The sequence below is a fragment of the Adiantum capillus-veneris genome, chromosome 18, assembly GCF_014529385.1.
Source record: "Adiantum capillus-veneris isolate H3 chromosome 18, ASM1452938v2, whole genome shotgun sequence".
Taxonomy (NCBI): domain Eukaryota; kingdom Viridiplantae; phylum Streptophyta; class Polypodiopsida; order Polypodiales; family Pteridaceae; genus Adiantum; species Adiantum capillus-veneris.
Window position 1 is genome coordinate 44,099,764 of NC_140948.1, and position 17,228 is coordinate 44,116,991.

Consider the following 17,228-nt stretch of genomic DNA (forward strand, 5'->3'; position numbering starts at 1 on the left):
GTTAGAGTTGTTTTGCCTACGGAAAAACCAGCTCGTTGGGATGTAAAGGATGTGCAGCCTCATGTGTTGATTGCACTATCTGTGAAGCACACCATTACTCCTCACATTCATTCAGTGAAATCTACAAAACAAACTTGGGATATACTGATTGGTCTTTATGCAAGCCGCAATGAGGCTAAAATTGCATTGTTGCATAAAGAGTTGGAATCGAAGATTATGCATGAGGCGAATGAAATGGACACTTTCCTTGTTGGTGTCAAGGATGTTAATGAGCAACTAATTTTTGAAGGAGAAGTCATTTTTGATCGTTCACTTGTGCAGACTGTTCTTGATGCTTTGCCAGATTCTTACCAGATTTTTGCTAGTACTTGGAGACTTATGATCCAAGGAAATCCTGAAGTTGTCCAGTTTGATGCATTATTCACATTGTCGTTGCAAGAGTCACTTTCCAAAAAAAACAGGACTATGCAGTGTGCAGTTGAATAGGCTTTTACTATAGCTAAAAGAAAAGGTGGGAACAGCAATGTAACCACTTCTTATGGTTCTGCTACAAGTGGAAAATCTTCTGTTCCTAATGCTTTTGTTGGCAGCGCTTAGTCAGGAAATTCTGGTGATAAGGGAAAAAAGAAGATGTGTTGCCATTATTGTAAAGCTAATGATCATTTGATCAAGCAGTGTCCGAAATTGAAGGCAAAAGAGGCTAAGAAGAAAGAGGTTGGATCCACTACAGGGTCCAATACAAGTGCAGCGACTGTAGAGTCTTCTGTCAAAGGATATTGTGATGCTCATGTTGATGCAGAATGGGCATTTAGCGCAGAGTGCACTTATGATCCTATTGTCCATGATGCATGCATGTTTGTTTGCTGTAGATTCACATGCGTGGTATTTTGACAGTGGTGCTATAAATCACATTACCTCACATAATGATTCGTTTACCTCTATTGAGTCTGTCCCTCATGGGAATACGGTGACTTGTGCTAACAATGCCTCTTATCCTATTCAAGGAGTTGGGAAGATTGTGCTTACTGCTGCAAATGGCAGTTCTTTCACACTCGTTAATGCACTTTATGTACCTAGGATCAAGAAGAATATTTTTCTTTGCCACCTCTTGAAGCACCTATCAAACATGTTTGTGAAGGTTGTATTTTGGGTAAAATGAAGTGTGCTAAGTTTCCAAATGATGGGTCAGTTTGTGCTACATGCAGATTGCAGCTTGCAGCTTGTGCATAGTGATGTTTGTGGGCCTATGCAAACTTTGTCCTTGGGAAATTACTTGTACTTCGTGACTTTCATTCATGACTACTCCAAGCATGCATGGGTATATCCGTTGCAAGCTAAGTCCGAAGTGTTCATGTGCTTCAAGAAATCTATAGCTATGGCTGAGATGGACTATGGGCACCCTCCATTCTTATCGAAGGGGGGAATATATGTCTCATGAATTTATTGCATTTTTGGCTAGTCATGGGATAAAAGACCAATGTATAGTGCCGTATACGCCTCAACAAAATGGTGTTGCTGAGAGGAAAAACAGTTATCTTCTTTAAAAAATGGCAAGATGTATGGTTAGGAGTCAAGCTTTACTCCATTTGTTTTGTCTCGAGGCTGTCATGTGTGCCACTTATATACTCAACATGTGTCCTACAAAAGCATTGCAGTCTATGACTCCATATGAAACATGGCATGATAGAAAGCCATCTATTGAGCACATGCGTGTTTTTGGTTGTTTGGCTTATGGTTTAGTGCCACAAGTGCAGCGCTAAAAATTGGATGATAAGACTATCAAATGTAGTTTTGTTGGTTATAGTACTGAAAGAAAAGGTTACAAGTTGTACCATTTGCAAACAAAGCGTATTTTGGTCTCACGTGATGTTGTGTTTGTGGAAAATTCTATTCGGTCTTTGCTGCCACGTACTAGAGACAATAATGTAAGCTCACAGGACATTTATGACACTTTGTTGCCTCTTTTCAGTGGTGGAAGTCCGAATGTAAATTCCAATGACGCAATTGTACAGCCTATAGGGGTTTCTAAAAATGTTACAGATCAGACTATTACTGATGCAGTTGTACATGATGTACTTGATGAGGAAAGGGCTGAAAATGAGCAAGCTAGAGGTATGCATAAATGGCTAGTGCACACTTTGCGTGATAGTAAATTGGATGCACCTTTGCCTAGTCATACTTATTCAGGTTCTCGCCACGCCTCTTATGCATCAGATTGTTATGATTTGGCTATGTCTAGCTTACATGATGTTGAGGAATCTCTCTCTTTTGATGAAACACAAAATTCAAAAAATTGGATGGCTGCCATGCAAACAGAATATGATGCACTTATAGAAAATTACATGTGGACATTATGTGATTTGCCTCCTGGCAAAAAGGCCATTGGTACAAATTGTGTTTACAAGTTGAAACGCAAGCCAAATGGTGAGGTTGATCGCCATAAGGATCAACTTGTTGCAAAAGGATATGCACATAAAAAAGGCATAGATTATGAAGAAACTTTTGCTCCCACTTGTCATATGACTATTGTTCATTTTCTATGTGCATAGGCAGCTCATTTTGGTTGGGATGTACAACCGTCAGACATTGTTACTATTATGGAATTGATATTTTACTTTTATTGCAGCAGCTGACAGGTGGAAAAAGCTTGATCGAGCTAGGCTATTGCAAAAGGAAATTACATTTTATGTATATTTATTCAAGTGTTCTTTTATGAGTTTTGGCCATTTATGACCGGCCGGCCAATTTGTACTCAATTTGACCATTTAAGAAATCTATAAATGAAATATGTGCAAGAGGGAAATGGTCACTCTTGCACGGGGGGAGATTGCACCCAGTGCTTGCGTTGTTCTTCTCTCCTCTTCCCTCTTCTCTCTCGCCGTGCCAGCGTAGCACTCCGCTCTAGGAGGTGCGCTTGCATGTGCTCTCTCGCTCTATCTCCCTCTCTGTCTCTCTCTGCTCGTGTGTAGCTTGATTATGTGCAAGGATGGTTGCCAGGTATGCAGATTTGTTTGTCTCATCATCTATAGTATCTAGTTTTGGTATTTTGCAGGGCTCTCCGCGCTCCCATCTGTAGCAGTGGTATCAGAGCGAAGGCTACGCTCCCAGGCTGAACAATCTGAGAAGCAACAGCTAATTGATTTTTCTTTCTTATGTTTGCAGATTTTGCTAATTGCTTCACTTAATGTTGATTGCATGATGCAATTAATGTTTTTTGGTCAAAATTTAAGAGAGTCCCTTCTTTATCGCCATAATTTAGTGCTTGTTAATTAAACACACGAAAACATGGATTAAACTAAAAATCATGTTGAGATGATTACTTATGAAAAAGAGGAGTAATACATAGCATTTAGTAGGATATTAAGAAGAGCAGAATCTTACTCGAGAGTGCTTGGGTACAATTCACATTATAGGATTACGAGGAGAAATTTTAATGTCGTAGAAAAGTTGAACGTAGACAAGAATAGAGGGAGAGGAAGATTAAGGATCCCGAGGGAACCTTTGAGCTGTGCTCATTGAGCTGAACTTGATCGTGGAGTGGATGATGACGAAGAGATAAGCACAATCGTCAGCTTTGAAATTAGGATTATTATTATTATTAGTGACAGGGTGGACTATTGACATTTGCTCGTGGAAGACGACGCAGGCGTTAATTCCCCAGCTCAGGTGTTGATTCACTTGCGGCTCCAGATAGGACCGTCAGCCCCCATCACAACAGGCTGCTTTAGAGACACTCCCCTAATCAACTCACTCTCTCTCTCTCTCTCTCTCTCTCTCTCTCTCTCTCTCTCTCTCTCTCTCTCTCTCTCTCTCTCTCTCCACACCTCGTCTGCGATTCGTGCACACATACCTACAACCAATGCAATCTATCAGCTCGCAATAGGTTATTACTAGGGCGGCATCTCCTCTCATTAGCTTAGAGTCTTATTGCAATTTTTCTAAAATTGAGTTATATATATTGGCAATGAGAACACTCTAACTAAGAATGTTTCGCAGATTTTTCTTAATTTCTTTTAATTTTATGGATTTCTACACACACTCACTTGTCAATTCCGATGATATATGCACGTGCGCACACACACACACACACACACACACACACACACACATTTTGTTTGAATGTCTTGATAATACGCAAATTGGCATTCCCTACTTGATGCATCTTTATTCTTCTATTCCAACTAAGTAGACCTTTACTTTGCCAATTTTGAATGATAAGGGTATACCTTGTGTCGTCCACGTTATCTGACTATCAAGGCATTATTTAGCCTGCTTTTAGTAATTTGTACAAGTTGTAGACTCCCATCATACGCACTACAAGTTTAACCGACAACTTGAATTATATGGTTTTGCGAGGAATTTTTTTGATGCACAAGAAACCTCCATTTTCTTACATCATTTTATGTCTAACTAGAGATGCATGTCGTAAATGAAGGCTTCTAGGACAGAGCAGCTAAGATCGTATTAATTTTGTGTTGTTTATAATTCTTCCTCACTTTCTAATTGATCCAAGGCTAATCATACTAGATGTCTGTAAGTAATGAATGTCATTTTGTCCCTTAATTGTGCCTCTCTCCCCACGCACAAACTAGTATACATGTTTTAAGATGCAGTACATTATCCAGAGTCTAATGGTTTACAGAAATCACACAGGTGAGTTCTCTCCGCATTTTTAATTTTTGGTTTTGAAAAATATTCTCGTTAACACAAGCAATCATACATAAATAGGACTCTCTCAAAATTCTATGATTTTCAAAGTCCTACACATATACCATTCCACAGAAGACAACGCGGTTACAAATATTCAAGGCACGTGCCTTACTTATCAGCTTGATTACCATCTATTCTTTTTAACAGACAGTATGGCTCTTTTTACTTACCTGCATTCTCTAACATTGTGTCAATGCTTGTATTAAATGAGATTGCTATTGCGATCATTTCACATTGCGCTATGCATCTACTTACATGAGCCGAGGTGCTTCTGCCAATGCATAAGCAATGTTATCTAATTTTATGAATTCTTACTATTTGATACAGATTTCTAATCATTGTTTTTGACAAGTATTGTTTGCAGTTTTTTATCTTCGCAATTGCTTTCCAACAGAGAGGTATGTTATGGAATTGATATTTTACTTTTATTGTAGCAGCTGATAGGTGGAAAAATCTTGATCGAGCTAGGCTATTGCAAAAGGAAATTACATTTTATGTATATTTATTCAAATGTTCTTTTATGAGTTTTGGCCATTTATGACCAGCCGGCTAGTTTGTACTCAATTTGACCATTTAAGAAATCTATAAATGAAATACGTGCAAGAGGGAAATGGTCACTCTTGCACAGGGGGAGATTGCTTGCATTGTTCTTCTCTCCTCTTCCCTCTTCTCTCTTGCCGTGCTGGCGTAGCACTCCCTCCGCTCTAGGAGGTGCGCCTACACGTGCTCTCTCGCTCTATCTCCCTCTCTGTCTCTCTCTACTCGTGTGTAGCTTGATTATGTGCAAGGATGGTGGCCAGGTATGCAGATTTGTGTGCCTCATCGTCTATAGTATCTAGTTTTGGTATTTTGCAGGGCTCTCCGCGCTCCCGTCTGTAGCAGTTATTGCTTTCTTGAATGGTGACATATTTGAGGAAGTTTATGCAATGCAGCCTTGCGATTTTGTCAAGAAAAGACAAGAGGACAAAGTCTGCAGATGTAAGAAGGATTTGTATGGGTTGAAGCAATCTCCTTGTGATTGGTATGAGAAAGTTGACACTCATTTGGTCAAAGGAGGCTTTCGTAACAATCCAACTGATAGCACATTGTGTGTCAAGCGTGAGGACGATGTACTTCTCATTGTTGTTCTTTATGTGGATGATTTGTTGATCATCGGTCCCAATGAGGCACATATTGCTGAATTTAAGGCTGATTTCAATGCTACTTTCACGATGAAAGATTTGGGGGTTGTTGCATCATTACTTGAGCATAGAGTTTAAGCAGTGTAATGGTGGTATTTCCTTGTGTCAGAAAAGTTACATAGAGACATTGCTATGTAAGTTTGGACTTGAGGATTGCAAACCTATTGCCACTCCCATGGAAACACGTTTGAAGTTGAGTCTACATGATGCTTGTGATTCTGTTGATGTCACTCTTTACCAAATTGTTGTTGGTTGCAACACGAGGCCATATATTCAGTTTGTAGTCTCACAGGTCAGCAGATTTATGCATAGCCCAGGGTCTAAGCATTGGCAAGCTATCAAGAGGATTTTCCGCTACTTGAGTGGCACTTTACATCTTGGCTTGTTTTATCCCAAGGTGGGATCATTGCCGCTAGAGTTACATGCTTTTTTGGACTCTGATTGGGCTGGTTGTTTTGACACACAAGTGTCCACAAGTGGTTTTTGTTTCACGCTTGGCAGTTTATGTATATCATGGTTTGGCAAGAAGCAACCTACTATGGCAACTTCTAGTTGTTGTGAGGCCGAGTATAGGGCAGTCTTTACAGCTACAGTTGAGTGTGTATGGCTCAGACGCTGTCAGGAGTTTTTTGGAGCAAGGGATTGTGCATATGTACATACCCATGCATGGTGCATCAAATAAAGGGTTGCCCATTTTCCAGAGCCAGGTGGTTACATGGGGCCAACATGTGTACAGATAGGACAACATGTACATAGTGCATCGATTTTCACTATCACTAGTACCAGTGTGTTTTTTCTACAATAATGAGGAGTTGGTAGCGCGTAAAACTTCTCAAGGAAGCTATCCGTGGGCTGACTACATGAGGTAAGCACGTGCGTCAGATGGCATCTAGTGGTGTCAGGAGGTTGAATGGGGTCAAAACTTGCACGTGGATGAGTACGAACACAACGTGGGTGTTTTCTTGTGATACTTATGCAGAAAGGTCATCATGAGGACCACTTTTTGGGGCCACTTCATGTGGTGGAGGGATGCATTATTGAAAAAAGTCGAGTGCCAGGTGTGCATATGGATGCAGCAGGGTGACAACTATGCACTGCGAGGTCAGTTTTTGGCCTGTTCGGGGTCCGTTTGAGGTCATCTAAAAGGCCAAGGGTGCCCAACTAAAAAAGCTAAGTGTGGGAACTGAAAAAATAGAGAGAAGACTAGAAAAAACGTGGAGAGAAGAGGAGGATCAGCCGCAACTGTGTTTTTGCTTTTTTTGGAGCCTGTTTTGACCGTAAACTTCTCATGCGAGGTCGGATTTGAGTACTTTGACATTGTAGAGTGGGGTTTTGGGCCGTTCTGGACGCAATGGCGCTGTCCATTTTGCCAAATTCCTCACTCTTTTTCTGCTATTTTGGCTGTGTAAGTTTCTCCTATGAGCGAAGCTTCTGCTCCAATTTGTGATTGTATCTGGTACATTTTACCCATATTGTGTGAGCTATTTGCTCCATTGGTGTTGGCCCAAGCTCATTTGTATCTAAATATCAAAAGTTCTTCTCTTTTGAGCTAAGTGTTTTGGGTGTGTGTGCGTGTGTGTGTGTGTGGAGTGGGCAAGTGGATAGTCTCTCTCCTCTCACTCCATAGGTGTGTTTCCTGGCTCAGCCAGGTGGGTTGTGTAAGACGAGTGGTGCCCCATAGTGTGTGTGTATATCATTCCAAGAGTGTGTGTCGGGTCATTATAGAGGCGTTCTGTGTGTTTCCATCCCGCTCACATTCTGTTGGTGTCCCCACGGAGGATCTTCTTCGAGTACCTTCAACTTTGAGCTTCAAGCTTCGAGATTCGGGATTACCGGTTGCAGACTACAGGTTACAGGTTACAGGGACAGGTATAGGTACAGGTGGCTGGAGTACAGTGATATACTAGCAGTGGTGTCACTTACAGTTGTTGTGGGTATGCATCATTTGGTGCCTGCTTGAGCGCATTGTCTGTTGGTACTGTACGTTACTTGTGGAAACTGCCATTGTACGTCTTTGTGGAGCCATACTTGGTTTTATTTGGCAGTCCTAGCCATTTCTGAGACGTGGTCTAGAAGATAGTCATTTCTGAAACTTGACTATACGAGATTTGCATAAGCCTTCGTGTGAGGGTCGATAGCGTGAGGTTTCATTAAGCTGGGGGATTCTCAAATGTGGAGATCCCTTTGGTGATATAGGTAGCTGGAGCACCTTTTTCGTGACCTCGCCATAAGCTATGTACTAGTGATTCCTACTTGATGCTCGAGTTCTATTGTTGGTAGTTTATGCATACATATACAGTCTATATTTTGGGTTCACATTGCTCTACTTCTAGGGAAACTCTGCCAAAATTTTTCCAAGTTATGATGGCTGGTTTGTTGGTCTTTTAAGCCATTTATGTTGTTATGCTGCTGAAATTTTGGAAAAATCAGAGGATAAGTCAGGTGTGCCTTCTTGGGAGCTGCATGGTTGGCTTTAATGGATGATCAAAATGGCCCTCAATTCACTCCTTTTCATTTAACTCAAAGAATCCAGATAAATGTTCATGTGTCCAAGAAGATTTTTTCCCAGCAACGCATAGTCTTTATATTCGGGCCAAGACGATTACGAGAGATCCTGGAATGTCCTTTGCCTGTTGTCATTCCGATGATCAACTATGAAAACTCATTTGATGTGCATGTGTTTGTCCTTATCTAAAGCTTGAGCGCCATTGAAGTTTTTGGGGATTGGGTAGTGAAAAGTTTTGGGTTTTTGCACGTGTGTTAGAAGGGGTTCTCAAAGCATCGTAACTTGGGTAGCCATGGCTTTCTCTTATTCGGAGTTTCATGGAATAAGTGATGAAGATGTGGAAGACTTTTTGGAAAAGATGGAGGTTGCCTGTATTAGCAACCAGATTCATGATCCGACACAGATGTTATGTCTTCTCCAAATTTGTTTGAAGAGTGATGCACGAGTTTGGTCCAAAGCATTTGAAGAGGAGTTGCGTGTGGCTGATCCACCAGTAAGATTGAGTTGGGACAATCTAAGGCATGGATTGGAAGTGGAGTTTGTGAAGACAGAAGATCCTAACAAAGTGTAGCAAGAAGTACAGGCTTTAGTGCAAAAGGAAGGTGAGCCAGTAGATGCGTACATACGTAAGTTTTCATTGTCATGGAAGCGTATGTGCAAGGCCTTAGCACCACAGGTATCCCCGCCTGACATGATGAAGAAGGATAGGTTCTTGGCTGGTCTTTGGGAGAATATACGTTGGAGAGTTGAGCTAAAGAAGCCTAGGACATATGAAGATGCACTAGAGGTAGCAAGGAACAAAGAGTGGAAGCCGAGGAAAATGAGCCAGTTAGGGGTGGAGTCTTTGTCCATGAGGTCTGAATTTCAGCCTATGGACTCTTTACAAGGTTTCATACCAGGGGTTCATCATGAACCAATGGTTTTTGTTACTCCTCAAGTTATGCCTGCAGTGGTCACTACACCCGTGCAAGATGATGGGCTAAGGCAAGACATGAGGCAAGTGGTAGATTTAATGAAGAATCTTAGCCTAAACATGCTAGGTCAAGTGGGAAATAATCGAGGTCGAGGGAGGTTTGCAAATCAGCCCAAGAGGTGAAGAAAGACCTAGGAATGGTGTTGGACAAAGCAATGGTAGGTTCTGGAGGCAGACACCCACATGTTATAATTGTGGAGAGTTGGGCCACATCAGCCTGCAATGTGATAAGCCACCAAGGATGGGGAAAGACATGTATCCATTGCCAAGACATGTGCTAACTAGGTCAAATGATTATGGCATCGAAATTAAGGGAGAAGAAGGAACCAGTGGATTAACCAAGGAGGAAAAGGGAAAGAAAAAAGTGCTAAGTGTAGTCACCTTGGAGAAGGCATCAAAGCTAGAGGATACATTAGTGATGCCTATTGGGAAAAGGACGCCAGGTCCTAGTAAGAAGAAAGGAAAGAGCCATGAAGGCGAGGATGTCAAGACCAAGAGGAAAAGAAGGGCTCGTCGCAAGTTTCATGTTTCAAATTTTCCACTAGGGGATGGGAAATTAAGCTATGACTTGAAGGATGATCTGACAAGCAAGAAGGTAGATGTTACTTTTGGGCAGCTTATAGAGATGGTTCCTAAGCTAAAGCGACAGTGGAAGAGGATGGTTAACCCAATGGAGAAAGAGCCAGAAGAGGTTCAATGAAGGTGTTGGCGATGGACGGGCTACCAGACATTTGTCCAATAGTAGATGTGTGGCACAAAGGAAAAATTTTGGGACAAGGTTATGTGGATGGTGGAGCCCAAATATGCGTCATAACACACTCATGCGTTGAGAAGATGGGTCTTACAGTGTCTAGGGTGTCAGGCTTCCAGATCAGATTGGCAAACCATCAGAAAGTAAAATATTTGGGTGTTGTAAAGAGCTTAGAAGTGGAATCATATGATGCAAAGGCAGTGGTTGATTTTTATGTGATGCCAGCAGGGTTGGGAGCATATCCTATTATACTGGGCAGACCATGGTTATGTGCAGTGGGAGCTGTTTAGGATTGGTGACCTGGTACGATTAGCCTCTATGGAAAGACAGGTGCCAAGAAGCTATACAATATGGACACAAGGAAACGATTAGAGGAGCTTTATGAAGACGAGGATGAGTCTAGACTTGATGGAGACTCTTCCACGGTGAAAGATGAGGACAGTGATAGCACTACCAGCAGTGATGAGGATGCTGATGTTGCATTTCTTTTGATGGACAAAGGAATCCAGGAGTCCGGTTTAGTTGCATTTGCAAATGAGGTTGAAGATGAAAGCGAAGGGCCTTATGAAGTGATTGAAGGGCTGATGCAGACCAAGGCTGAGTTGTCAAAGAAGCAGGACTTGATGACACAAATGATCAGTGGAGACCTCTCAGCTATGGAGAAGGAGATATATTTGCATATGCTAGCTAGTTTTCCTGATTTGTTTACTACTTCATATGAAGAGATTAGAGGGTTCAAGGGAGAAGAGATGCATATAGAGCTGAAAGAAGGCATCAAAGCTAGAGGATACATTAGTGATGCCTATTGGGAAAAGTGCCCTAGGTCCTAGTAAGAAGAAAGGAAAGAGCCATGAAGGCGAGGATGTCAAGGCCAAGAGGAAAAGAAGGGCTCGTCGCAAGTTTCATGTTTCAAATTTTCCACTAGGGGATGGGAAATTAAGCTATGACTTGAAGGATGATCTGACAAGCAAGAAGGTAGATGTTACTTTTGGGTAGCTTATAGAGATGGTTCCTAAGCTAAAGCGATAGTGGAAGAGGATGGTTAACCCAATGGAGAAAGAGCCAGAAGAGGTTCAGTGAAGGTGTTGGCGATGGACGGGCTACCAGACATTTGTCCAATAGTAGATGTGTGGCACAAAGGAAAAAATTTGGGACAAGGTTATGTGGATGGTGGAGCCCAAATATGCGTCATAACACACTCATGCGTTGAGAAGATGGGTCTTACAGTGTCTGGGGTGTCAGGCTTCCAGATCAGATTGGCAAACCATCAGAAAGTAAAATATTTGGGTGTTGTAAAGAGCTTAGAAGTGGAATCATATGATGCAAAGGCAGTGGTTGATTTTTATGTGATGCCAGCAAGGTTGGGAGCATATCCTATTATACTGGGTAGACCATGGTTACGTGCAGTGGGAGCTGTTTAGGATTGGTGACCTGGTACGATTAGCCTCTATGGAAAGACAGGTGCCAAGAAGCTATACAATATGGACACAAGGAAACATTTAGAGGAGCTTTATGAAGATGAGGATGAGTCTAGACTTGATGGAGACTCTTCCACGGTGAAAGATGAGGACAGTGATAGCACTACCAGCAGTGATGAGGATGCTGATGTTGCATTTCTTTTGATGGACAAAGGAATCCAGGAGTCCGGTTTAGTTGCATTTGCAAATGAGGTTGAAGATGAAAGCGAAGGGCCTTATGAAGTGATTGAAGGGCTGATGCAGACCAAGGCTGAGTTGTCAAAGAAGCAGGACTTGATGACACAAATGATCAGTGGAGACCTCTCAGCTATGAAGAAGGAGATATATTTGCATATGCTAGCTAGTTTTCCTGATTTGTTTACTACTTCATATGAAGAGATTAGAGGGTTCAAGGGAGAAGAGATGCATATAGAGCTGAAAGAAGGTGCTAAGCCAATGCGGCAAAGGCTAAGAAGGATGGGCCAAGAGCAGATGGAAGCCTTGCGGGAAGAGGTGGACAAGCTATTGAAGGCGGGGTTCATAGTCGCATTGGAGACCGCAGAATGGGTGAGTCCAGTAGTAGTGAGTCCAAAGAAGTATGGGAAGTGGAGGATTTGTGTAGATTTTAAACCCTCAAACGCAGCCACTAAGAAGAACCCATATCCTCTTCCATTCATTGATCAGATCTTGGATTCAGTGGCAGGTTATGAGAGATACAGTGTGTGTGATGGTTTTTCAGGCTATTCTCAATTGAAGATTGCTCTTAAAGACCGCACAAAGACAACTTTTATTACGCTAGTCAAATGGACCATCTTTCTATCAAGAGAGAGCAAATTGGGTGTTGGCACCATTAATAGGTAGGTGTGTTAAAGCTTTTATGGATGACTTCTGTGTCTACAGCAGTAGGGCTGAACATCATGAGAAACTGCAGATGGTATTGGCTCGATATGATGAATGTGGAGGACAACTAAATCCAAAGAAGTATCATCTAGCACAGCCAAGGGTGAAGTTATTGGGCCACATGGTGTCAGAAAATGGCATTGAGGCTGATCCAGACAAGGTTAAGTTTATTATTCTTCTTCCATCACCTACGAGTACAAAGCAATTGGCAACCTTTATACACAAAGTGAAGTACATGGCACGGTTTATTCCATTGTCTTCGCAGCTCCTTTATCCATTACAACAAGTGGCAAATCATGATCCATTGCAATGGGATGACAAGTGTGAAGAAGTGTTTCAAGAGGTGAAAGAGGTGTTAGGGGGGTTGTCAACCATGCATGCTCCTGATTGGGAGAAAGTTTTTTATGTAAATCCATCAGTAGGGGATGATGCCATTGGAGCCATGCTATTGCAAAAAGGGAAGGGCAGCCATTATATGAGGCATGTGTATTGTGCAAGCCGAGTGAAGTTGGTAGTAGAAAGAAAATTCTCGGAAGTAGAGCTAGTGATGGCCAATGTAATATTTGCTTGTCGTCGATTTCGTCATTACTTGCTACCATGACCTTTTGTTTTCTTAACGAGTTATGCCTTTTTGCCACAGTTAATTAATGGCACTAACATGTCAAATGTGGTGAAGAAATGGGTAATTGAGCTGCAAGATTTTGAGTTCTCTTTTCTAGTGGAAGACAACACAAGGGCTACCCTAGCCAATTTGTTGACCTATAAGGAGAATCCCCTTCTTGTTAAGGAAGAGGTGGTGAGAAAGGTAGTTGAATAAGTGCCACTGATCATCAATGCACATGTTTTGTTCTTTGATGGCTCATACAGAAAGAGCCATGATGTGGGTTCAGGGGGTATAGCATTTTATGATCCAGAGGGGAAGCTAGTATGTAAGAGAGGGTTCAAATTGGACACACATAGTAACAATGAGGCTGAATATGCTACGTTGGAAGCCGGATTACACATTTGTTTGAAGCATGGGGTTAGAAGGTTGAGCATCAAAGGTGATGCCTTGTTAGTTGTGAAGCAAGTGCTGGGTGTGTGGAAGAGCAAGCACACCTCATTGAAGGAAATGTGTTTCAGAATTAAAGGTCTGTTATAAAAATTTGAAGCATGGAGCATCAGACACATTGAACGTGCTTTAAATGGAGAGGCACATGAAGCAGCTCAAAGCATGATTGGGGAGCTATTTGTGTTGAGAACCAGTTTACCTCTTTATCATGGTCGGGAAAGTTTGGCTCAAGAAGAGGAGTTTTTGCTAACAGAAATCATTCCAAAGGAGATTCAGAAGTCTAAGAAGTATGGTTTTTTGCGTAGAGCATACAAGTATAAATTGATTGGTGATGTCTTGTACATGAAAGGGGCTGATCTTGTGTTGAGACGTGTACCTTGGCGGGAGGAGCTTTACAGAGTTTTGGAAGAGAATCATGAAGGCGCATGTGGCGGCCATTTTGCTCTAAAGATCACCTTGCATAAGATCTTGCAAGAAGGGTATGTATGGCCTAGTTTGCACAAGGATGTTCACCATTGGTGTAGGTCTTGCAATAGGTGTCAAGCATTTGGGAAGAGAGTGTTAAAGCTAGAGCTACGAAAAACCATTATGGTGTTTGATGTGTTTGAAAAGTGGGGGATTGATGCAATAGGTCTGTTACCTATCACAAGCAGGGGCAAGAGCTATATTTTGACTGTAGTGGAATATCTCTCTAGATGGGCAGAGGCTATAGCAGTAAAATGTTGAGATGTCGAGCTCTACACCTTGAGCTGGCATCCACTACGGGTCTTGGCCGCTTACGGCATTTACTCACTGGCGCGTTAGGTGACCGACATGGAGGATCTCTGCCAATGATTCTATAGTTGGACTACACTTATAGTGCCAGCCTAGTACGCTTCTAGCGAGTTCACACTTAGTGACCGCATGTACATATGTGCTACTTTTCAGCTTTAGCACTTAGTCATTTTGTACTGTCTTTTCTGTCAAGAAGAAGAAGAAGCTTTCCATCTCTGTGTGCTTTGTGCTTGTCTTGTGTAGCTCTCTTGCATCCTCATTCTTTACATAAAACAGATCACTGCAAAGGATGTGGCAAAATTTGTGTACGACGAAATATGTTGCAAGTCACTAGAGCTACTTTCAGATAAGGGGCCAGGATTTAGAGCTAAACTGGTAGACTTTTTATGCGCAAAGATGAAGATTAGGCAGCAGCATACCACTCCTTATTACCCGCAATGTAATGGCTTAAAAAAGATTCAATGGTGAGTTGGTACAGATTCTTTTGAAAGTGACAGAGCACCAAGGAAAGAATTGGGATTTGGAATTGCCTAGTGCATTATGAGCTTACCATACTTCGGTAAAGACAGGTACAGGGTTTACTCCATTTCATTTGGTGTATGGGAAGGAAGCACTATTGCCTATAGAAGTAGATTTGCCTGCAGTAAAGATGTTAGAGAAGTTGCTTGGGCCGCCTAGTGATGCATTCAAAGAGAGGTTGTTACAGTTACAAGAGGTTCAGCTGGATAGGATGAGTGCATTGGAACATTATGGGCAGATGCAAGATAGGGCTTTGGCAAAGATAAATGAAAAGGTTAAAAGTAAGGGTATCAAGAAGCATGACTTGGTTTTGTGCTACAACAGTAAGCTGGACAACACCTTCCAAAAGAAGTTTCAAATTAAGTGGGAAGGCCCTTTCAAGGTAGTGGAGTGTTTCCCGAATGGTACATATCAGTTGGCTAACCTGGATGGGGTTCTACATAAGTCAAGGGTGAATGGATTGCGTCTTAAATTGTATCATTCCACGTTAATGATGGTTGAGCAAGATGAGCTGTCTGTGGATCAAGCAGTGTTGGTGAAGGATGAGGAGACTTGTGACGCTGTGAGTCTCATATCGCTTTTTGCTGCTGTTGATCATGAATGATCTAGCAGGCTAGGGGATGGGCAAATTATGTCAGAAGTTTTTTGGAGCAAGGGATTGCGCATATGTAAATACCCATGCATGGTGCATCAAATAAAGGATTACCCATTTTCGAGAGCCAGGTGGTTACGTGGGGCCCACATGTGTACAGGTAGGACATCATGTACATAGTGCATTGATTTTCACTATCACTAGTACCAATGTGTTTTTCTACAATAATGAGGAGTTGGTAGCATGTAAAAATTCTCGAGGAAGCTATCCGTGGGCTGAGGACATGAGGTAAGCAGGTGCGTCAGATGGCATCTAGTGGCGTCAGGAGGCCGAATGGGGTCAATACTTGCACGTGGATGAGTACGAACACAACGTGGGTGTTTTCTTGTGATACTTATGCAGAAAGGTCATCATGAGGACCACTTTTTGGGCCACTTCACGTGGTGGCGGGATGCATTATTGAAAACAGTCGAGTGCCAGGTCTGCGTATGGATGCAGTAGGGTGACAACTATGCACTGCGAGGTCAGTTTTTGGCCTGTTCAGGGTCCGTTTGAGGTCATCTAAAAGGACAAGGGTGCCCAACTAAAAAAGCTAAGTATGGGAACTGAAAAAACAGAGAGAAGACCAGAAAAAACATGGAGAGAAGAGGAGGAGCAGCTGCAACTGTGTTTTTGCTTTTTTTGGAGCCTGTTTTGACCGTAAACTTCTCATGCGAGGTCGGATTTGAGCACTTTGACATTGTAGACTGGGGTTTTGGGCCGTTCTGGATGCGATGGCACTGTCCATTTTGCCAAATTCCTCACTCTTTTTTTGTTGTTTTGGCTGTGTAAGTTTCTCCTATGAGCGAAGCTTTTGCTCCAATTTGTGATTGTATCTGGTACATTTTACCCATATTGTGTGAGCTATTTGCTCCATTGGTGTTGGCCCAAGCTCATTTGTATCTAAATATCAAAAGTTATCCTCTTTTGAGCTGAGTTTTTTGGGTGTGTGTGTGTGTCTGTGTGTCTCTGTGTGGAGTGGGCAAGTGGATAGTCTCTCTCCTCTCACTCCATAGATGTGTTTCCTGTCTCGGCCAGGTGGGTTGTGTAAGCCGAGTGGTGCCCCATAGTGTGTGTGTATATCATTTCAAGAGTGTGTGTCGGATCATTATATAGGCATTCCGTGTATTTCCATCCCGCTCACAACGCCTTATGGCTTATTTGGGTGTTGGACACGACACTGCCAACACTATCTACACTGACAGTCAGAGCACATTGGGAGTTGCGGGACTGCAACACACATAGATTGGGTAACCATGGAAGCTACTGCACACTAGAGCCAAATTCCAGGTCTTTTTCTGTAAAAAGAAGCCCTCTCTCTCTTCCCCATTAAAATATGAGCTGATGTGTCAATTTTTTGGCCATTTTGCCACTTTGGACCAAAACTAGGTCATTTTTATGTCATTTTTGACCCAAAAAATGTCATTTTTGATGCAAAAAGTCCCAAACAAAGTAAAAAAGATCCCTAAATTTGTGGGATCACTTTCATAAGCACAAAAATCATAGATAAGCATAATTTCTCATCAATATACTACTTTGGGTCACTTTCCATGCAATTCTACAACGGCACCTGTTAGCTGCTATTCTTGGTAGGTTTTGCCCGCATCATTCTTTATAGGCTAGATGAGTGTGCCACCATGAAACACTTGGAGTATGTACATCATAAAACCAAAATAAGCATCTTATCAAGTGGAAAAGCACGCAAAGGCACCACATTGAGGGCCATGACTCCCAAGATAGGTATGTACGTGATAGCAACCGCAATAGCCACTTCA